Source organism: Puntigrus tetrazona, chromosome 24 (genome assembly GCF_018831695.1).
Source record: "Puntigrus tetrazona isolate hp1 chromosome 24, ASM1883169v1, whole genome shotgun sequence".
In the NCBI taxonomy this organism is placed as follows: domain Eukaryota; kingdom Metazoa; phylum Chordata; class Actinopteri; order Cypriniformes; family Cyprinidae; genus Puntigrus; species Puntigrus tetrazona.
The window spans coordinates 16,087,130-16,112,271 of record NC_056722.1 but is presented as its reverse complement, the minus strand read 5'-3'; the positions used below and the strand labels follow the sequence as shown (position 1 = coordinate 16,112,271).

Genomic DNA, 25,142 nt, shown 5'->3' with positions numbered 1-25,142 from the left:
CCGTTCGAATCATTTATTACTGCTGAAACGCTCTGCCTACTTCCAGCCATGTTGTGTGCTATTTTGTGAGACGGCAAAAATGTTTATCTCATTACTTGGTTGTCACGCCTAGTGGCGGCTGCAATAGCTAAATGCTAATCGTTCGCAACACACCCGTTCTGTCCATATGCGCAGTACGGCAAAGCCTTGATTCTTGCATAGCGTGACATTTAGCCAGCAATGGGAAGCTACCATGACAGGGAGGTAATTTCCATTTGTATACAATAAGCACAAGGGATCTGCCACCAAAGGATGCAAGTATGACTTTTCTTGCTCGTCCAAGTTTTTTTAACCAATTTCTGCTCCTTCACGCGGGTGAATGGAGACATCCAGAAAATTCTTCATCTGAACTAATTGAGAAGCCATTAGTGAACCATATAGGGTTTAAAACAGTGGTTCTCAACAAGGATCAATCTCTGCAAATTTCCAAAAGGGCCTTAAAATGACTTTCAGATCAATCAGACCAAACAAGCATAGAAACAAGCTATAACAACTAAAAATCAAGATATGTCTTTATCACCCCGTTAGCCATTCAGTCATATAGGAAAGGAAAACCTGGATTTATGATGAAGCTTCATTTTAAAAGTGTGATTTGTGGATGTGGATATTGGTCAAGCTCTAAAATATGTATACAGGCCAGGCTTTGAGTAAATCCTTATCCATTAAAAAATCATGGCCAATTATTGTGGGCAAAAAGGTTAAGAACCACTGATTGTGAGGACCGCAAATTTTGTTATCAAGGCAAAAAACAATGTCATACATTTACTTGGTAAACAAAATAACCCCAGATATTAAATTAAATTAAAAAAATTTAAATGCATCAAAATGGAAAGATTTTAATTTATAGGTCATTTTGCTTGTCGAATAAATATATCTTAATTCATAAATATTTATATATTTGCGATGAAAAGCGATAAAGAAAATAATTTTTCGCAGTATTCTCAAGGGAGAGGGTTTGAAGAGCGGTTAGTGCTGTTTCCTTTGAGAGCACAGCCAAATCCTGTTCATCATATTTAAAAATGTGATAAAATTTGGCATCAAAAACTTGTTTGAAAAATCCAGTTAAAGCTTCTGTTATAATGACGCTCCTACCTTCCGTATGCATCTGGTATCTGTTACCAGAAAAATGACATGTGAATGGTTTTCGAATTGAGCAATACGTCTCAAGCAGCAGTAAATTTATCTATGCAGCTCGAAATGTCATGCCTTCAGTGACTAGCTTATTTTTGTACCAGGAAATCTGACATACTGCATTGTGCACAACCCTATCGGTCTGTCCCGAAGGCGGATTAGATCCTGTGTGGCCTCTCTTGAATGCTTTTATCTTACATGCAGCTGACGGCCACAACACTTGCCCTGTGTAATCAATGTAAAGGGGGATTATCCTTGATGTTGGCTCGAAGAAAACCTCCACGAATGGCTGGAAGTGTCTCGGCTTCCTTCAGGACCCGGAGCCCATTTAGCTGGCAATAAAGTCAGGCGAATTTGCATGTTTGGCAAGACTAAGCAGTCTTTTTAAGCGTCGGTGCCAGGAGATATTTCTCTCGAGCCAACGCCTGAACGGATGTGCCTTTTCTTGGGCGCGAAGAAAGATGAAAGGCGCTTATTGATGGAACACCTTCTGACAAATAGCACTCGGAAGCCTTCGCCAGATATGGACCACGCTACCCATAATGCACATTAATAGAGAGGGTTGAAAGACGCCTCTTCAGGAGACCGGCAGCTGTGTTTGAGCGGCACTACAACCTCGATAGCCGCTTGTTTAAAGATGCGGCCTTACTGGCGACGTTACAAGGACACGGCGGAGACTTTTCGCTCGTGCCTTCCTGGCTGCGCTAAGTCCTTTCCTGCTGGCACGAGGTACTTATAATGGTAAATCCCTGGGGTGATTTAGCTTTGAGTCAATAATTCCTGCCATCCTTCAAAGAGCCACCGAGGAGATGATTGCCATCGTACGCGAATCGACTGTCATCATCATTATCAGGTTTGAGGAAAGGATAGAAGAGTAATCCAGTCATTCAAATTCAGGGATTCGAGCACAAGAGACTTACATGCATGAATGAAAACTAGGCGATGTGAGGGGGAATAATGGGGGATGTCAGTAAATGTGCTTGGCGGAGATGCTTATCTTTCAATCAGCCGCATTGAGTGGCGTTTATTGCGATAGGTGGCAACTATGCTATGGAAAAATTTGTGAAAGATAAAGCGCAAACACTCGCTTTAACACCTGCATAACAAGTGTGAACTTTCCCCGAAGGACAAGAGACTTAGAGATAGTACAAGTTCCCATTTTATTAGAAAAATGGGCTTTGGTTGTTATTGTTATTGTTCTTTTGTCTAGATCTCAAGAAAGCTTCTTTTGAGGTGAAGCATGAACAAAAGTTTATTGAAATAAACCACAGGCTTTGGTTGAAATACCACATGCTATGCTACACAACCCACGCAACGATGAAAATGTCAAAGGAGGTCAATGTGGGAGAGGAAACTTGGGATGGAGCTAGAACATCAGGTTAGGAAGCCATTATATTATGTGCATTGATGTGTTTACGTTACCGTGCGGTTGGTGCAAATTGGAGTGAATGCATTTGTTCCGCATGTAAACAGCCTGTCGCCGTTGACGAGCAGAACACGGATGTAATTCTGGCACTCCTCCTGTGAAAGGACATAAGAGAAGATGTGTAAGCAGTAGCAAAAATGTTGACTTTTAGCGTTACAAATGCAAAATTGAGCCAACTCAGAAAAACGTGTGGGCAAAATCATAACACACTATGAATAGAAAACCCATTGTTGAAGGGATGGTCTATCCAAAAGGAAAAATTCTGCCATTAATTACTTACCCTCACGCATATGAGACCTTTATTTATCTTCGGAGGACAAATTAAATTCTTTAAAATGCATAGACAGCAATGTAACGGACACATTCAAGGCCCAGAATGTGACATCGTTGGTTCAACCTTAATTTTATGAAGCTGTAAAAATACTTTTTTGCATGCAAAGTATACTAAAATAAGTTTATTCAACAATTTCTTCTCTTATGAAATATATCTTTATTTGAGTTCCAAAGATGAATGAAGATCTTAAGGGTGGATAAATAATTAATTTTTGGGTGATCTAACAAAAGTTATATAAAAACATTTATAGAACCAAAAGGAAAAATGGAAAATTAAAAAAAAAAAACAAAGCTAACAAATCTTTAAACTTATATTTAAAAAAGCATATTTTTATTTTTTAGAATATATTACATTTATATAATATATATTTTAACAAATATTTGTAACGAGTGAAATCAGTTATTTTAGTTCAACATGAATATGGATGTTACTGGTCTTATTGTCAACAATTCATGATTTATTAAAAAAACAAAACAAACAAACAAAAAAATGCCAATCTTTCAGTGAAATGACTGGCTTCCAATTTCTAATCATTTAGACTGTTTAAAATGCTTTTAACTGATGCAGTTGCTTTTTTGTTGTTTGTTCTTTGTTTGTTTCTCTTCATCTTATTGAGTATTAACCTATATTATGCACAGCACATTGGCCAACAGCTGTTGTTTTAATTGTGCTCTACAAATAAAGAGACACTGGCATTGCCAATACAGAAGAAAAGATTTGTCACCTTTTCTATTTAATTGCAACTTTAAGCCAAATTCATGAGATCATTATTGTCTGATTTGAATTGTTTTAATGTGAAATCTTCCCAAATGTAATCTTTGCAAAAAAATGTAAACAGTTCTAAATACTTATGCGTTTCCCCACTGTAATAGGTGGTCTTTGTAAAATGATCACTGAGTGAACTGGTTTCTCTTAATGGATTTTTGGGCAAATTCCAGAAATTCAAAGCTTTTATAGTACAGAAGCTAGGTTACATTTGTCTTCCAATCGGATTTTCTGCTATATTAGTCCAGCTGCAGGATTTCTTGAACCGTAATGCTTCAGTTTGTGTTTTACAAGGCTTTTGAGAATTTAGGAGGCAGTAAATCATTCTTGTCTCAAGTACTTGAAACCCTGTCTCGCTCTCTGTTGATTTAAAGGTGTTCCAAGGCAGTGCTTGAGGGGTCAACTTTATTTGCTCATCAGAATGGCTGTTAACTCGTGAAGCCGTTCATTTCCCTACACTAAGCGGAGTCCTGAAAAGAAAAGGATGATTTACATTTACTAATGCAATTTGCCTGGGGGCAGTGCTTTGCTGTATGCGTAAATAAACTGAGATTTAATATGCCTACCACATCACGATGTGACATGTTTATGAAAACCCCTGACAGATGGCTACACTCCGTAGTGTAATATAGTGGCTGCTATGCACTGTTTGCATTACAAACAATACTAAGTCGACAGAACACCATTCACTCCATCAAACACTTTTCTTTGTTCTTGAAACAACAGACTTAAGGAAACCAGATGCAGTGGTTGAAAGAGACAATTACTCATAGAATTCAATTAAAGATAATGTTTTGTAAAATAAAAATACAAAAACCTTAAAAGGAATAGTAAATAATAAAAAATTAATTATGTCCTTACTCACCCTGTTGTTTCATTCTCACGACTTTCTTTCTTTCTTTTGGAACACGCACCCAAAAAAAAAAAAAAAAAAGTATTTTGAAGAATCAAACTGGTCATTCTTTTGAGGACTTTGAGCCTTTCAAGCTTCATAAAAGTGGTCCATACAAATCGCATGGTAAATATAAAATCTTCTGAAGCCATGTGATAGCATTGTGAAATTATTAGAAAGTTTAATCAATTAACTAATCGACTGATTCGGTTCACGGATCTGGTCTGAATGATTCAGAGCGATCACCTTATGAGGGATCTTAAAAAGCTGTCACTAGGGCTAGGGAAAAAAGATAATTATCGCATTTTAATTTTCTCTGATAAGGCGATCACAATGGTTAGATAAATGTTCGATATAATGTTTATGTGCCAGAAGTGGAAAGAAACAGCACTTCTCATTTGAACCGCACCACACGGACCAATTACCTGGTAAGCTCCGCAGTGCAGCGCAAGCACACTAGAGAAAATGCGTTTACTCGCTGATGAGTCTTGGTCACGCGACACTAAACAGTGCTGGGAGATCATTGTGAAGCATGTGAATTCAGCTAAAAACACAAATGACTCAGTGACTTTAAAGTAGTTTAAAACCAGATTGAAAAGCTCTGACAATCAGCAACGATACAGTCAGAAGATTTTTAGTTTACAAATCGTGATCATTTACCATGGATTTACTGTAAAACTAGTAACACTAACTACAGCCGGACCTGACTTTACCAAGCTGTTCTGTGTTCTAGTTTTTGTAAAGTTTAGTCTTACAATTAATGTTTGGTGCATGCACATCACTGTCATTCATCTATATTTTCAGATGATTTTAGGCATTACTCATGGGTAAAGTTAGGTTTAGCTGTAGGTTTATGGTTAAGACTACATTTTTTACATTTTTTCAAAATGTGCCGGGGTTACGTATTGAACCTGTGTTTTAGCTCCACTCAGTGTATGTTTCTCTTTGAAACTACAGCAAAACGTGCAGTAAGGTATGTAAAAATGGTGATGCACGAAAACTGTACAGAGGTATGTATTTTTATGAGACCATTAAAGGGTTTAACTGTGGTTATCATGATCAAAATATATATGTTATTATACGCACAACTACTACATATGTTACTTACTATATATGTTACTAACGGTTAATTTAAATAAAACTCAAACTGTCCGAATAATAATATAAATATATATTTGAAGATTTTTAAGCCATCGTATCACTTCAAAAAAACATCCAAAATACATCATTTTAGTATGGTTTTGGTGATTTTGTGTGCTTTCTGAAGTTTGAAATTGCATGATAAAGAGCAACCAGCACATCGTTCAAAATACATCCTTCAGTGTTCCTCAGAAAAAGAAAGTCTGCAAGTTTTTTGGAACCAAATATTCTTTTTTGGAACCAGATATTACTTTAGAGATATTTTGAGCCACCACATGTGCAGCCCATGCAGCAAGACTCCCCAATTGCAAGCAAGTTACGACAGCCTCCTTTTGCGATTCTGAATTACAATCACATGTTGCTCACAGTAATCCATCTTATTACGAGCTTCAGAACACATTTCACAAGCGAATTAAAAAAACACTCGTGGGGCCGTTCGCACAGGCTGAAACCGCGCGGGGCACGCTAGAAATACACCTTTGGGTTCAGCCCAGGCTGGAAGGATGGCCGGCAATCCCAAACACAGTCCCTATACAGCTCCCATATGACTTAAAATGGCTCAGCTCAGTGTAGCCTACTATAAAACAAAGGGGGACCCTCCGTCTCATGTTTGACAGAGCTGGAGTAAGTGAAATATTAAGGAGATTTAAGAAACATTTTGTAGCACAAATCTGATCTGATTCAGTCAGCCTTCAAAAACACAAGGGAGTCAGTACTGAAGTGCCATGGAAACGGCTCCATAGCAAAGTGGAAGAGACGTGGGAATGCATGAGCAAGAGCGATGCCATAAATAATGGCTTAGCTATTTTAGGAGGGCGATTGCTTTCTTAAGTACAGGTAATATTTAAAATAACCTTCATTCAGGATGAGAATTACAGTGGGGTTTGGGGGTTTTAATTCATCTTCTTCCTCCCTACCAATGGAAGTCAAAACAAAAGGCAGGTCTGAAACATATTACAATGTTTCAGTCACCACAAAAGGTCAGATTACTAGTTAGTTAGGTCATATTTGCATGTGGCGCGAAATGGTAACAGAAATTGCGCCTGAGGTGGTTACTATAGCAACAGGATGCCGCTTTAGTGGTTTCTGTCAGGATCAGTATTATGTTACTTTAAGCATAAAAAGGTAATAAATAGCTACAGATGAAAAGATTTCAATAAACTTTTAAAAGCGTTTTGTTTAAAAAGTCAATAGTTTTATAGTAGGTAGATTTCAAGTAACATTCATAATAAATCAATCAAAATTCTGAAAAAAGTGTTAAAATGTTTTTAAAAAATATGTTAGGCTCACCAAGGTTACATTGAGTAAATAAAGTAAAAACAGTAATATTATGAAATATTATTAGAATTTAAAATAGTTGTTTTCTTTACCAATATATTTAAAAATGTAATTTATTCCCGTGACTACAAAGAATTCAGTCTTCAGTGTCAAATGATCCTTCAAAAATTCATTCTAATATGCCTAATTTGGTGCTCAAAAACATTTGATCATCAGTGATTATCAATGTTGAAGACAGTTATGCTGCTACAAAATGTTATGGAAACCATGATATATTGGATTTCTCAAAAGAACAACTTTTATTTTAACTGAAACATTTTACCCTCAATTTTGAACTTAATACATTCTTGCTAAATCAAAGTAGACCTTCAGAGCTTTCCAAAATTTACAAAAAAATGTCCAAGAATGAATTTTTCTCACACTTTATTCAATTTAACCATAAAATCTGAAATATTTTGAGAGTTTAAAATGCTCTCAAAAATAAAGGTATAAAAGCTGTGACTGTGCAACTTTATATCCCTAAAGGATGCGTAAAAAGCAAAATTAGCAACTAAAAGGTACATATTAGTACCTTTTTAATAGGTACCACCCCAGTTTTGTACTTTTCAGATGTGCTTACCTCAGATTTGCCTCGACTGAAACAGGCTCCTTTTGTAAACTCATCACAATGCCATTCTGCCTCCTATAAACAAACACACATAAGAAGAACATCATGAAACGACATGTTTTGCTGTTAAAGAGGGCATTGTTGAGAGCTCATCATTCATACAAGACCCCAGATCTGCTACATCAGACAATTGATCTATGCCTCAAATGATTTTTACATTTACTAAGCTCTAGGATATAGTGCAAAAGAAACTCTTTTTTAATCGAATCTCTGTGTTTAGCCAGGTATTATCGATTGTCACTGAGAGGATAAATGAACTTGGCTATACAAAGCAGGCAGATCTTGGACGATAATCACTTGTATTCAGCTCCCCGGCATTCTGGGAAAAACAACAGGCTTTTCAGAGGCAGCCTGTGTGCCGTCCTTCACTGAGAGATGAGGGTCCCGGAGACAATGACAGCGTCCACAGTCTATGGTTGCATTCACATTTCACCGCTGGCACTGAAACGCTGGATAATGCCAAGTTTGATGTCTGCAACTGCCTCCAAATGGATTTTAATATCAAATGAGCTCCTCGCACTTATTGACCATGAGATCTCTGGCTCGGATCCAGGTGTGCGAGATTTCAAGCTGCTGCCGAGCGAGCAAGCGGCTAACTATCAAAAACAATTAAGAGAAAATGCTACAAAGGCACAACGACCGTTTTTATCCTTTCCGGAACTGAAAAATTAATAAGAAATTATCATTCCCCAAGGAGGCACGACTCCGGCTAGACAGTAACCTCATTTTGAAGTGATCTAGAGCACAGCAGAAGCCCTGTGGCTGCCGGCTGAGATGTTACTCCGTCTGGAGAGTCTTCGATCAAGGCTTTATGAGACGGGATTGTTATGTCACCCCGGCCCCGAGGCTCAACAGGACGCAGTGCACTCGTGACCCTTGAAACAGGCTAATATTAAGTAAAAAAATCCGGTTTCTCATTCCCTCGAGCCAACAGGGAATCTTACGAGTGACACTTAGAAGGCGGCAAGGTGTGAATGTGCAAATGCAGGACCGAAAATGCGTTGTCTTGCTCAGTCATGCTGCTGAATGAGTTTCCCCAAGAGGCCCATTCATGCCAAATCTCCACCGCAAGACAGAGAGATAGGCTGAGGGACGGAGACACAGGAAACTCCTTCACATCCAGAGTGACATGAAAGATGATTTAATGTGTCAAAATAACCATTAGCAACTGATATAGCACTTTCAGCCCGACATAACAGCAGCGCAATGATAGGAAGGAGCAGAAAGAAGGCTGGCATTTGCTGAGGGAAGAATACTACGCGCTTTCATGCTTCAAAGCGCATTGTCGTATGCCATAATTATAGCAAGGCAGCGCTGAGGCACAACACTACGTTTTTAACTGTGCATTTTGTGAACTTTTGTAACCGAACGGCAGAAGGAGTAGGTACAGACTTCATTCTTATATCCTAGGCTGGAAACTAGCTATTTTGAGAAAAGTCAGTCACACAAACAAACTGCACATCAGCAGAATGTTTCAGAGTGCGAGGACAGCATTAGGATGTCTTAAAGCCGGTTTTTGTGTGTGCCAGCACAAATTGCTCAGAGGTAGTAGTCGTCAAACACTCGAGGTGTTGCGTTTAGCTCAGCAAAAATGGTGTAAAATGTGAATTAAATGTAATTACTAAAACCATTACCTTGACAAATTAGGTTAAATTGCACTTTGGGAAATTGCATTATGAATTTTCAGGATAGTCTAAACAATGTCATTCGGTAGTTGGCATCATTCATCAGTAGAGCTATTTAATGATGTAATAATGCTGAACGTAACCATTAACCAACTTGAACTTGGCCATTAACAACTTGAATGTTATCTACGCTCTGTGATATTTTTACACAAGGCATTCTTTAAAAGTGAATAATGGGAAAGAGGCAGGTAGATGCCAGCACAGCATAAAATTGCTCTTTCAGTAAAACATCCTCCATTTGCATCAACTGGTATTTCCAACCAATTTCTGACTTCCTTTTAATGTCTTTTAAAATTAACATTAACCATTTCATGAAAAAGTGTTCATCAATCTATCCATCTTATTTTTAAATGCAGGAGTAGAAAATAACGAGAAGGAAGTGCAGTAAAGAGTAAAACTATTTGCTTTGTGTCGGTTTCTTGGTTTTGTGTAGACACAAATATTTCTTGGGACAAGGAAAAAGAGTTGGATAGGGAAAGCTCTGGTTTCTTGTGGACACAATCTGAAAGTTAATTAATGGCTAAAAAGTTCTAGATTTGTATGGTAATGTTAATATTACTGTTTATATAAAGATGTAAAGTGGCTAGGAATTCATGCGATTTCTTGTATCAGTGAGTGTGAAAGCGGCAGGTATTGCAAAATGGAAAACTTTGACTGGAATTACAATGGAGTTAGGCTATTACGAAACACACTTACATATTCTAATTGGTTTTGTGTTTTGCTTTATGCCTTAAATGCGCTAACATGGTTTCACTTACATTGCATATGTAGCACCACAATGAAGAAAACAAGTAGACTAAAACAAACACACAAAAAACACGGTATATAAATCAGCTTTTGTTTTCAACAGTTTCTCTTTCAGCTTTTCAAAAGGTTTTCTTTATGGAGGTTATACAATTGGTTACATATAACATCAGACAACATCAGCAGTTTTTTCAGCACACTTTAATGTCTTTACAGTTCCACCGCTCCTGTATGGTAAACTCGCTCCATTGTTCCAGATGGTCCAGTGCAGACCCCAGAACTGAGCGGTCATTGTCAGGAACAGGTGGGCCAGAGAGACCCAGTCAGCACTGTGTGGGTTGAGTCGCCCACCACGCGGCTCTCTCCGAGTTCTGCCTGGAATTTACATTGCCAAGACAAAACAAAGCATGCATAAATGATCGTAAGCATTTCTGGTGTGCATGCTTGTATTATCTGAGTTGAAGAATGTAACCACAGGCACGCTTTGGGTATTCAGTGAATTCTGCTCATTTCAACATGCGGCACGTCAGGCGACAGTCAACAGATGACAAAGTACCGCATCTTGCTCAATTGGATTAATCGTGCATTTTCATAATTACGATGCATTGAAGTGTGGAGATTTAAGGTGATCTCATCCTGCACTGCAACTGTGGCTTGTAAATGACTTTGAAACATCATATATCACAGAAATCCTATCCGAAATTGATTTTTGATTTTTTTTTCAGCAAAACTTAATACATCTCCACTCATTATATATGTAAATGGAAAAAAATCCAGCAGCATTTGCTGAAGTATATTGCTAAGTAGCCATTATCAGCCTGTAATTGGCATATTAGACCACGGTCCAAGCCTAGTCCCTTGTTAATCAGACATCTGATGAAGTTACAGTATACAGAGCGCTGAGGGGAGCTCGTATGTTCAGTTATTTCAAGAATATAAATGGCAGAGTAACTGGAAGCAATCGAAACAGCCGCTCTCTGAAATTAGCGCAAGTGTTCTGTTGATCAGTGCATGTAATTGTTTTAGTGACGGTGAGTAAGAGAGGTTAATGAAATACATGACTGACAATCTGTCTCTTTTACTTCGACTATATATTGTGTATTATATGAAAAAGTAATGATGTAGCGTGCCAAAGGCAAAACCCTTTCCACTATTCCACAAACTCCTGCTATTTAATAAATATGAAATCAGGAGCATCTTGATAAGTCTAATCAAGCACAGTTTATCCTCAAATGTCTATTGAATCAGCTGTCTGCTTGCAAGGTTTCTTGTGGCCACTTATTAGCAACTTTGAAGCACACAACTGTTTAAAAAATTCATTTTGATGTGTGAAAGTGTGTAATTAATGCAACAGACTAGTAATGTTAATCACAGATCATACTTTTAGTCACAAATTGCTGTTGTTAAAACCTATTGGAAAATTTCAGACACATAAGTGGTTCAAAGAACTACAAACTAAAACTGCTATTGAGTGAAATTATGGTAAAATATCATTGATATCGGTTTGATTTAAGTTGAGAGAAGATGAATAAATTTCCTTTTGTTTTTTTAACTTTTCAATTTATCATATCTTGATGTTTGAGTAAAATCAATCAATCGACAACTTAATTTTTATTTGTTTGTTTAGTATTGTAACAATATTTTTTCATTTTCATTTATTTTATAGATGCAATTTATTCTCTTAATGTATCTGTAAATGATTAACTTTTTTTTTCTTTCTTTTTTTTTTTACAGTTTTGACATCTCAGAATTAAACAATTTTTGAAAGGCAATAAATATATCTGATTAAAATATCTGATAAACTATCAAATGTACACTCATCATTTAAGTCATTTATTCAATCATTCATGTAAACTAATCATTTTTTCTGTATTTTGTTTTTTTGGTTTGGTTTAGTTTATGGTTGGCATTTCAGTTTCAACATATCAGAATAAAATAATATGTAAAAGTTTAAATATCTGCCCATACATAAAACTGGCTTTATATTCATACTTTTTAGTCAGGTGAGAGGTTCAAAGACCTGGGAGGCAAAACATCCATAGAATTGGCTGTCAGGTTTACATATGTTTTAAATAATAAAATAATCACCTCTCAAAATAATAAAACGATATGTGAAAAAAGATATGTGAACAAAATGAAAGTTTTGCCAATTTGCCATCCATTTTTCAATCATTAAACAGAGCGACAAAATGTTTAAACAAAGTAAAAACACTTAAAGTGTCGTCATACATTTAAAACGGTAATATTAAAAGGTTGAGTGTTTGGGGTGAATGATTTTTTTATGTGAAACCATTTAATGCGAAACACATTGTGTTTATATTCTGGGATGATCTTGCCTGTGAAAAATATAGATCTACAAGGTGTTTAATAATTTTTGCCTTTTGATATCTGCGTTGCACTGCATTATTATTTGATGCAATCTGCATAAAAATATCGCTAACTGTACACACAATTCAAACACATTTTGCGCACAATATCGGTTTATAAATAGTACCAAAGAGAGAGTTAAATGTGTGAATACGAATCAAATAATGTGACTTAAATGGTCTAAGAATATTACCTAGCCAAACAACATCAACATGTTTATCGATATTCATGAGTTCACAACGCCACTCGCAATTGGGCTAAACGAGATAAAATGAACAAAGGATCCGGAGTCACAGCACCACGCAACCCGATAAAATCATCGATCACGGTAATGGCTTTGTTTCTGCTGAACCAAACGCGCTGGTGCATGTGTGTGAGTACAGCGGAGAGTTGAATTGCGCTCGTGGGCATATACCCTTAGAGCAAACGGCTAAACAGCGGTTTAAATCACAATGATTACCATATTTGCTGCGGGAGTGAATGTAAATGGCAGGTCCTGGCCGGTGCGTTTGAAGAGAGACAGCTGTCACGAGCTGAGGAGCTATACTGCTGCGTTAAACAGAGAGTAAGCGTTATGCACAGCATTATGAGCGCGTGTGTGCTGAACAGACACAGCGGGCTGGCAGTGGTGCAGAGGACACACAGGTTTAACCTGAGGCCAGCAGTCAACAAGCCACTCGGATAAGACGTCACCTCACAGCGCCTCCGCTCATTTCCTTCGAGCATGCCAAAAGGATACCAGGCTATCCCGAGCAGCCAGACCTCATCCAGTTCACTTAGAGCTAAATATTCAATTATTTAATGACACAGTGTTGAAGTTATGCATATGCATCAAGCATAAAGACGGCAATTGCTCTGTTGCATATTAACAACTGATTTAAATTTACTCTGGCAAAACGGCTGAATAGAGGCGTACTGGGGAAACAGGCTCTGGCGTTCATTTGTCAAGCTTGAAATACAATGAAGTGACTACAATGCATTTATTCAGGCAATTAATCAGTGGCGCTAGGAGTGCTGCTACTGTACAATATGCAAAATGCTCAAGGGAGAGCAGACTCGACGGAGGAAAATCGGCTGAGCAAGGTAGACTCTGGGTAGACTGATACCATAAAGACTGAACAATAGAGCTGCTCTTTCTCAAGCGCCTCTGTCGTTTGACCAATGAGAGATGAGATATTGTTCAATCCATCTGGGTTTCAGAATCCTGTTGATATAAGAAACTACATCCACAAGAGGCAAGTATCTATATTCTCCCCGGTAAAGGTCACTACCAAAAGTGCCAATATCACGTTTTTACACACGGAATAAAATAATAAAAATAAAAAGGAAAATGTTACTTTTTGTGACAAATAAATTTAGAAATCTAAAATGTTTTTTTTTTTTTGTTTAATAAATAAATTTGATTGCGACTTTTTAACTCACAAATCTAGCCTTATCAATTAAATTAATATATACTTAATAGCAATTTCAGAGAAAAATAAAAGCATTGAATTACCATAACTTAACACTCAGCATGACACTAGCAGACATATAAACTGACATTTATCACAATATTCTATGTAAATACTGTAAATCTAAACCTTCTCTGTGCATGGTTTCATATCTTTCTTTAACACTTTTCCATTTGGCTGTTTTCTTCCCATTAAACAGCCGTTTTAATAAATTATTTCCTTATTTTTATTCAAATGTTTAGTTAATTAAAATCACGTTTTAAGCCTTTCAGATTTATATCCTGATTAATTTAAAGCAAGCATATTTAAAAGAATGCAGCAATTCTCAGCCTTAGTATTTAAATGAGATGGATACTGATTCCAGTGACTTCCTGTCAGGCAGCTCACGGGGAGCCTGAGACTAAATCCAGTGCAGACTAGTCCATCAGAAGTTTGTCTATCAACAAGCAGGTCTACATTGTTGAATCACGTCAGAAAACCTGTTTTTCTCATCTCTCTTGTGGACAACAGCCTGACAGAACAACAACGTTACACAGAGGACAGGCATTAGGAGACATCATCTGGACCTGTCAGCCGTTTGCCAACTCGCATACGATATGTAACTTTGCGCTGACAGTTTCAACCACTCCTTCATTTCGCTGTGTCTATCACCTCGTGACCTCTTTCTTTTTTTCGATTATGAAGATTTCTAAGAAAATTAAACTAGTCTGAGACATTCACTTTTCATTAAAGTATATCTGACCTGTCCAACCTTCCAAAGGGGTCTCTTTCAGCAAACTCTGCAGATTTGAATCTGCTTTTCATTATTGTGAAGGGACCTGCAGGAAACTGAAGTCATGGTAAATTATGATACCAAACTTCATTCTGGATCAATAGACAGTAACCTTTGTTCAAAAAAAAAAAAAAAAAAAAGCAGGCCAAAAAGGGTTCAATCTACAGTCACCACCCACTCCCTCCATCTGATACACTTTAAAAACAGCACAGGCACTGTCTACAATTTATGTGTGTGTGTGTGTGTGTGCGTGCGTGCATGCGTGTTTATAATATATAATATAATGTATAATGTAATAAAGGATAAGTATCATTAACAATAAAATTACTGAATGTTACAAATCTATCTATAATTTGTATACACACACACACTATATATAAACTGACATTTATTGGGATGCATATAAACATGCATATAAACACGTGACTGGATAATAAACACATACACACACACACACACACACACATATACACATATATAATGATATATTGGGATGTATATAAACATGTTGTGAATGGAAAATGAAAATGAAAATGAAGCTGACCGTTATAGAGAGGAAAATGCAACAGATGGTAAATTATTTTTACTACATGTGGTAATACAAATAAAATGAATAAAAATTATAGTTAAAGAAATGTTCAGTGCAGATGAGCTTGCCAAAATAATAAAATATAAGCCTTTTAATTTGCTTTAACTATGTATAATAAAGACATTTTTTGTTGGCATCAGCTATTTGAATTTTAACGTCATTTTTATACAGTTTCATATACAGTAGGAGACACAAATTACACTCGCTTTGCACAATGACCCATGAAATATAATGTGCCCTGCCCATGTCCATATGATTACATATTATACATCTGCTATAGTGCCGCCACATTTATCCTGCCATTAAAAGGCTTTTAATGCTTCACAACACTGCTCTTAAACACTAGCGGAGGTGTTGCAGACACATGATGGGTCACTCTGCGGGTTTATTTTTCCCATTGCTGATGCATCATTGCTACAGAAAGCTCTATTCTGTGAGATCAATGAAGGATAAAAGCAGCACTTTCTAGGTCATTTCCTTCTCAGGTCTCAGGACTTCTCGCTCATTGCACCGTATTGCCAGAATCATTCATATTATCCCGTCGTCTGTGATCGCACCGGTCTTCCTGAAACTTGTTGTGCAAGGAGAGAGAGAAAGAGAGAGAAAAACTAAATATGAATAAACCTTATTAAACCAAAACCTCATTAAAAACTCAAAAGGGGACACCATTTATGCCATACTGTTACTTTTACCCCAGATCAAAGTCGTGAATGCTTAAAAACACAAACAACCTACAAGTATTTGGAATTGGGCCTCGGGTCAAGCTAAATTGGGAAGCTCTCCTCAAAACACCTCATCAGAGAATTTCTCTTTTCAGAAAAACCTTCAGCAAAGTCAGCTGTAGCAGTGACATAGGGCATAAAAAGACCAAAAAGAAAAGTACACACAAGACTCCGTGCTGTGAGGCAAGTGAAGGAAATCTATTACGGGGGAAAGGATTGGCTGGAGAGCAATGGCAGGGCTCATCTTTGTGATGCCGGTTCCCTGTGAGCAGGTCAGAACAAAAGGCATCTCAAAAGTTGGGTCTGGTCTGTTTGCTCTTTTCCCCAGGAGGTCAGTCTTTTTGAGGAGACCCCGTGATGCTGAAATTGTTAAACAGCCAGTGTTTGGCTCTTTTAAAAAGCCTCAAAAGAGTCCATCGGGAAAGACTTCAAATAAACTTTCAAGCATGTCAGTGTTTGGATGGTTATTTACAGGGTTATAAGATGTTCTGTGCAATAAGAGAGGGAAAGTAACTTGTCTGCTGCAGCTATTACAGGACAGCGGTTACTCCTGGGTAATTATGTTTGAAACTTGTTAAGGGAATAAGGTCTAATTTGGGAGATATGCAGGTCTTCATTCAGGTCCATTTGGCTTCTAAACTAGTCTCATTAATAGGATTTGATTGTTCTCGCTTTTATAGAAGTAGAACATCTAAAGTGGCATTCACACTGGCAATGATTTACAACCACAAAATTACCTTCACAGTCATTCATTCTTTTATTTTTTTTAGTTTCAAACTCGTGCCAAGTTGTAAGAAATGTATGCTTAGTATTAATTTTTTGGATTTATGTGGTTTTGGAAAGGGTTATATTGTAATTTAAAACTTTTTACAATTTTATAATTTAAAGTAAAAATGAATAACACGCCATAAACACAAGTGAGCAAAAGCATCTTAATTGTTATTTAAATAAATGTTTAAAAGCATTTTCAATGTAATTGAATTTTTTTTTACAAATAAATATAATTATTATTATTAAATAATTTGCTACATATTTCATTATATTGCTATACTGTATTATTGTATCATATTGATCAAATTATTACAATAATATATTGCAATATTTTAACATTGCCTTGCTATGAAAAGGTCAAAAATATGAGATATCACATGATATTGCAATATTAAATAAATATCCATCTGCCCGTTCTCTTAACCGCTTCTCTTATGTTTGTTTTCAGGGGTGATGGACAAAAAACATAATAAATATTATGAAAATTGCTAATATATTAAAATGTATCTTAAGGATCTTCTTTGACACTTTTTGTTCTTTTTTAATTTATTTCATGTTGGTTGCAACACATAAAATAAATAAAATAAAATACTTCATTGCATCAATTTCCAATGATTAATCACAGAGAGTATAACCAGCCCTTCAGATTTTCTAATCCTTATCAGCCTCATCATATTTATTTAGTGAACATCATTTTTAATTCCCAATTCAAAGCCAGTATCAGAGACTCAACGAACCAGTCTGCCAGCATTGATACATTAAATTTTGCACATACAGACATCAGGCCATACAAACGAGAGCTGGGAATATTTTCCCCAACCGCGCAAATCCAAAATGGAGTCCATGGAAAGTTTACATATGGATTTAACAGAGAGCACCAGCCCACGGGCAAGAACGCCAGTCACGTCAGCACTGTGCCAAACTGACAACTTTTAAATTGGCAGAGTTTTTTTCTCTAAGCTTATGAAGCCACTGTAATTGGCATTCACACATGGTGGCAGCAACACCTGTTAGTCTCATTCTGAGTGTTTGCGCTGTCTGAGCGATTCCGGAAAAAAAGAAAGACAGATAGAGACAGACATAGACTTTTTTTTTCACCCACCTGGATCAATGAAAGATCCTCCAAATGTAGCCTGAAGAGATGATTTCTGAAAGAAAAGACCAAAAAAAAACATGAATTTCCACCGAATCAGAGCACAAGTTGCCTCAGAGGGTGGGCGGGCATTGTGGTTATAAATGGAGATTTTTATGGCTTGCAACATTTCGAATGAATCCATGCGCAATAGCAATTGGCCAATGTTGTGAGAGGAATGTTTCGAGCTTTTTCAGAGATAAACAAGACTATAAATAAAACAGAGGATTGGGAACTAAATTGCCAAATTAATTGCTGAATAAATCACATTAATATGCTCCCAATACACATCCGGTTTTAACACAACCTGGCGTAACAGTTCAAGTTGGCTCTTTTATTTGATCCGCACACCTGGATGTAGTCTAATCAGTTAGGGCCAAAAACCTCTTATAAAAAAGTGTGCAGCCTACTGTCACTTTAATGAGCCAACGCTGACCTTGCCTAAGGATAAGATGCTTGTTTGGAGCAGCAGGCCTGTAAATGCTGCATGCATTTTAATTCTGGGAAACGAAAAACAAGTCAAATTGCTCCTCCAAACGTCTAGGACCGAGCATGTAATCTAGTGTAGCAATATAGTGTTCTGCCAACTCTAATCTCAAATGTAATTTATGTGTGGAGCTACAAATCGCATATCCGTCCGACATGATTTTACATCCATCTGTGAATGTCGGAAGCACAAACACATTTGCTAAAACAATATGGTACGTAATCTGAAAGTGGAGCCTGTCTTATTGTATAAGAGAGTACATGATAAATCAGGTTGCTGTGATTAAGGTCCACTTACTGAATCGACATGCCTATTGATTGTGTTTCACTGCATTACCGTTAAAACCTTTTGAGGTTCTCGCTATCAATGGTTCTTTTGCACGGACTACTAGGCCATTATTTCTGTAATGACCGTGCAGCTACGCTATCAATATCGAGGGATTCGGAACGTACTGAGCTCGTTCTCGGCTATTCATGACTATTTCTTTTTGTAGTTGCATTTGAATGCAGCTCTGAGGGGCGTCGGGCACTACGTGATCTGGCCAAGTGCGTCAGCAACTTTTTTAAATCGCCTTTGTTGGTTGTGGAACAATATTCCTATTCAAATAATATTCAATAAAAGGGTCAATATTTCGATACTGAGATTTATATATCCTTTCTATTGATTTATGGTTTGTTAGGATAGGACAATATTTGGCTGAGATATGGAAAAGTGCATTTAAAAATATTGAGAAAATCACCTTTAAAATGGAGACCTTAGCGGTGCATATTAATAATCAAAAATTAAGCTTTGACATATTTACAGCTGGAAAGTTAACGATATTTCTTCATGGAACATGATCTTTTAAGATCTTTGGCATACAATAAATATTTGACCCATTTTTTGGTCCAGGGACACATTTATGAGAATACAAAAAATCAAGCAATGTCAAGGTCACAAAAAATGAAAGTTTGCTTATTTATATAGGTTATATTATTATATAAATATAACACCAAACACCAAAAATAATAACAGCCACTGCAGTGATGTTTAAGATTATTTTGCTTTTCTGTTTGATGGGGATGATAATTCAACACATGGAGTTAAAAATAAGTTTCACCTTTCTGTTCTTTTAATTCATTCTTAGTAGCTGAAAATTATATCTATTTTTTAAATAATATGTTTTATTAAACAATGAAAGCTGCATAAGGTTACACCAAACTAAATATTTATTATATTTATATTTAATTACATTTTTTTTCACATTATAATGAAATGTAATGATCACATCTATCCGATTACCTGTCTGTCTACCTATCTCTCCCCTTCTCTCTCTATAATGTATAAAAGGTACAACAACAGCTTTTATATTTGTATGTGATTCAGTAGAGGCATATATCAATATTTCACATTCTAAGTGCCTGTACTTTGACAGGTCTGCTCAGTCTGCTGTTGGTAATTGGCAGAATGTTCCTTGAGCTGCTGAGTAACTTCATGAGAACCCTGTTGTTCAGTGACCTTGATGAAGCAGCAGCTCAGTTGGAGAACCTTCACACAGTCCATTAGGCCAGACTGTGGGTGCGTTTGTGAGGCCTTGGGCCCTGCAAACCCATCTGCTCCAGGGACAACCAGTCGAGCCCATGGAGCACCATGGAGTTCCTCCAAAAGAAGACGAAAACAAGAATTTTGTTTTCGTCTTCACAGCTCAATTCGAACAACATTGATCCACAGCCTCTGACTCATGCTATCCACAGTGATGTACATAAACCACAGCTAGCTGACCTGCATAAACAGTGTTGTTTACTGTGATTTTTAACTCTATTATAAAAAAATAAAATAAAAAACTAGAAAAGACCATAATACAGTGCTCGGTAGGGATGACCTAATATGTATTTTTAAGGCAGACAGCCAAAATATTAGTTGGAATAAAATTCTGTGAATTTTACAGATACAGAAATACAGAAATAAAAAATACACAATGATTTGATAACCAGTGTTAATGTTTTTTAAGGCAGATATATGAGACAAAATGCAAATGCAAAAAAATGCAAAATGCAAAATGCAAATGCAAAATGCAAATGCAAATGCAAAAAAAAATAATTTGACATTTCATTTAAAAATTAAAATCAGTTTTCTATTGCATATGATATTCATACAGCTCAATAAAAACATTTTAAATCCTACATTTCCAAAATTTTATTTTAATAAAAATAAATGGAAAATGTACAAATAATTAAATTTGAAATATATTCTATTATAAATGTAGAATAAACAAAAAATATATTAAGTGAAAAGTTATATGCACTGATATGATAACCAATGTTAATGTATGTTTGATGCAGATAATAAATATATTAGATAGATAAATAAATAAATAAATAAAAATTTACTTATATAAAAATCTACTTCTATATATATATATATATATAAATATTAAATATATATTGTATATAATATCATACAGTGTAATATAAATATTTTACATTCTAAACTTCCTAAAACTTATTGTAATAAAAAACAAGTCATTCTAATTAAAAAATATTGCATTATAAACATATACAATGTATTATAAAATATGTACACAATTATTTTACATTCCATGATTGTGTGGCTATAATTTATCCCCTTAAATATATTGGCCCATTAAACTTAATAGTTAATTTGTCGGCTGACATTGATATGACTCTGATTTATTGTGCATCCCTAATTCCCAACCTCAATCTAAAGAGCAATACTAAATTCCTTTAGCTCCAGCTGTTTGCATTTGTCTTGTCTGAGAGGTTTGCTGTCTCCAAAACCTGAACCCTAAAGTACAAGACAATCTTTTGACAGACTAAAGCATTAGCTGGAACATAGTGATTGAGCTTTCTCATTATAGGAAAACAATGAGGACGCAATGTCTGGAAAAACTCAACCAGTGTTTCCTACTGTACAGGAGGTCAAAAGAATCTTTTCAATTGAACCATTACCCTGACATGCACTTCTTTTGTAACACCAGCAAGACGTTTTTGATGTTTGGGTTTGGAGAGAACAAAGGATCCCAAACTCAACTCTTTAGCCAAGTCAGACTTGATAATGAAGTGTTGCACTTCGGAACAGGTTCTGAGAGCTAACTAACACTTTCCGTCTCGTTACTTTCAAGTAAAAAAAAAAAAACAATCTGCTCATGATACAATGAATCACTAGTGAAGTGAATGGTAATCCCTGCTTCTCCCAGAAAAAGTAATTATTCTACCGCTCGGCCCTGTGGGTGAATGAACTGTTACAGTGCCTCATATCAAACCATTTCTGCGGTTGTCACAAAATAATTGCTTGGAGACCATCCAGGCTGCTGACAGATCGGGAATATGAGATTAATTTGGCTGAAGATGTATGGCAGGACAGTGCGAAGTCTATGTGGAAATCATCACACTCATTAATTAGAGCTGGACACAGAAATCCGATCCTATTCTCACATTCACGGTGCGATTTTTTTTTTTATCAAAGTATCTGTCGGTGTGGTGGGTCTATGCTGTTCTTTGTCTGCCACAAAAGTCCTGAGGTTTCATTGTGTGGTTTTATGAGGACTCGGATTGTGTGTCACTATTGGGCTAATCATGGGAAACTTGGCACCAGACATTTTCTCAGTGGGTGTCAATTTGGTGTTGCTGAAAATATAGTACTATCTGAATGTAAGGCTTGGCAGACACACTGACAACTATGCACTCATTCGCATTACTGTAGTCCTAATGAAGTTTCACGCAGTTATGGAAAGAATTGACCATTACCTTGCGCCCACGATTAGTTCATTCTGGCCGGTCAAAGGTCAGCTGTGAATAATCGACGGTGCCCTCAGCTCTGAATCGGTGGATCCAAGGCTCGATATTCGCAGAGGAAGAGAAGCAACACGTTAGCCTCACTTCGACTGACACACACACACACACACACACACACACACAAAGCACCGTATATTTATCTTCAGTTTGAGAGAGCTCCTGAGTGCATTTGTGTTTGTTTCTGTGTGGCAGATGATATGCATATCAAATGCCCTCACTGTGGCGCCTTTCATATTAACCTCTGGCCTTGACATCAAAGCTTCAATCTTGGCCTGTCTAAGATCTTTTGCCTACCTGCCTCTGTGTAATGGGATAGCTGCTGGGTTAGCTGTTCCAGTAATGCTATCTTTTGTTAAGTCGTGCTACTGGTCATTGCTTTTTCCAGTTCTGGAATGTAGTTTCACATTAACGCATTAGTGGACTATCTTCCCCAGTTAAAATATATATTTTATATATGCATTACACACATAACGATATAATTAAATATATAAAATTATTGTAACTGTAGAAATAATACACTATGATATATTTACAAACACACACACACACACACACACACATACAGTATATATATTGTATATATATGTAAAACAAATACAAATTAAAATTATATAAATACATTATATATAAATATATAAAAGATATATAGACAGATATACAGATATACAGAGATAGATGACAGACAGAGAGATAGATAGATAGATAGATAGATAGACAGACAGACAGACAGACAGACAGACAGACAGACAGATAGATAGATAGATAGATAGATAGAAAGATAGACAGACACACACATACTTTCCAGATCCAGTACACAGACAGATAGATGCGATCCATAATGAATGATGACGGAATAATTTACAAACCTAGTAAATGAATTATATATAAATCAGAACATTTTTTCCAATAAAGTTCTTTTATTTTAATAATCAGTTGTAACTGATGAACAACAAAGCTTCCTGTAATTCTGACAGGGTTGTTTTTCTTCTGAAGAAGCGCATCTCGAGCATACAAAAGGAAGCCAGAATTCCCTAAAGATCCACAGCATCAGTTACCACAATGTTCTCTCCATAAATCTTGCATGTCTCTATGGGATAGCCCTTACTTCAGCGAGCCTGGAACTCGTAAGTGAATGTAGAGACACACAATGTGGTACTCCATTGTTTCTGAGAAGCAGTTTATATATACATATACCTATATAATATATATATATATATATATATATATATATATATATATATATATATTCATATCATTCTTTCAGGGCTACTGAATGACAATCTAGTCTACTCATGTCAGCTAATTGTAGGCATTTATGCTCTGTTTACATTTCTTTCACATTTTTTCAGAATACACTGGGCACCACTGTTATACGTTCAAGGTGTCATTTTATGACAAAAAAAAAAATGTAAAACTATAATCTTGTTGCAAAAACATTTCATTCAAGAGTCAAATGTGTAAAGAGCCACATTAGAAATGAACGTCCATATAAAAATAGCATAAAGATGTAAAACAAAACAGGCACTTTCCAAAACTCAAGCCCAAAGCATGGAAGCAATTTAAAGCATTCAAGGTCATGGCTGTCAAAACTGCAGGAACTCTTGCTTTAGTTTGCTCTTAAACTTGTTTTCTCTTGAACTGTCAATGACTGTTTCTTTTAATAGACATTATGTCATGCCCCTTTGCAAAGATTCTTAAGTACAGAAGCAACATCTGACAAGCCACAGCTGTGTAAATGCTGGGGTCTTTTGGCGCAAAGTTACTCTCTAACAAGTTTTCTAACCAAAATTACAGAGGAGTAGCCCAACACAAACTTGTAACTAAATGAGACAAAACCACTTTACATAGAGTGTGTATTGTTACCAAATGTTGCCACTTTAGTAATAAAGAAAACATTGAGGGAAAAAACTCCATAACATTTCCATAACATTTATTTACTCATCAAATGCTTTTGTCGAAATTGGAAAATGAGATTACAACATGAGAGCATCTGTGTACCACTCAAAAAATTGGAAATACTTAGCAATAAGTTTAAATTTGGCAACATTAAACAGCAAAAGTTTTTTTGAAGTTAATATTATTTGAGACTTTTCTATCAGTGCGTTATTTGCAATTTATTTCTAACTGTTTGCGTAAATTTGTACTTAACAGGTTATTGTTAATTCATGTGCCTTCACACTGAAGAGACTTTATACAGCTTTAAATGTTAAAGAGATAGTTCACCCTCAAAGAACTGGCATTAATTACTTCATTCACCTTCTTCACTTCACATGACTAGGAGTATGATGCATGACGTAAGTTGATACATGCCTTTAAAAACTCAGACTGTGTTCGTCTGAAAGAAGAAAAGCCACGCACAATTTTAGGATGGCTCGACTTTCTGCGCACAATTTTTATTTTTAAGTGATCTGTTTCTTTAAGGAAGATTAATAAACGCTTAATGAACATTGCTCATTAACATATCATAAATCACGCTAATGTAAAACTTCGTATTAAAAAACGTTACGTGAATCTACTCTAATTTCAACAATACACACACAAGCCTGTTTCCATCACCCTATTTTTAATGCTCTTTCAAGAAGTGATGAAAATCCCAAATTTCTAATAAAAATGATGTTATATGATCTTTATGCTATGGAGTGGGAAACCCTGATTAACCAGTATACAGAACCAGCATCTGGAAATGTTGTTAAGGTTATTATCAAATGCTACATACTAAATCATCAATACAGAAATGAATGTAAAAAAGGATTCGCTACTGTAAGTTCTTTTGAGTACATGTAAATTAATGACATAGGAAACTGTATACTTAGGAAACTTATATAAATAACATATTTTATGTAATACAAAACCCAAAAGTCTAGTGTTGGTCTGTTTGTTTTTTATATCAGCCATGCATTGCAGCAAGTGAGCCTGACAAGCCCATAAGACAAGACTCCTACCATCAGAAGATATG

At 36.1% G+C, this 25,142-nt stretch overlaps 1 pseudogene; it reads right to left on the bottom strand.

Moving 5' to 3' along the window:
- LOC122330220 overlaps positions 1-25,142 on the bottom strand; it is a 135,998-nt pseudogene that overhangs the window by 59,211 nt on the left and 51,645 nt on the right.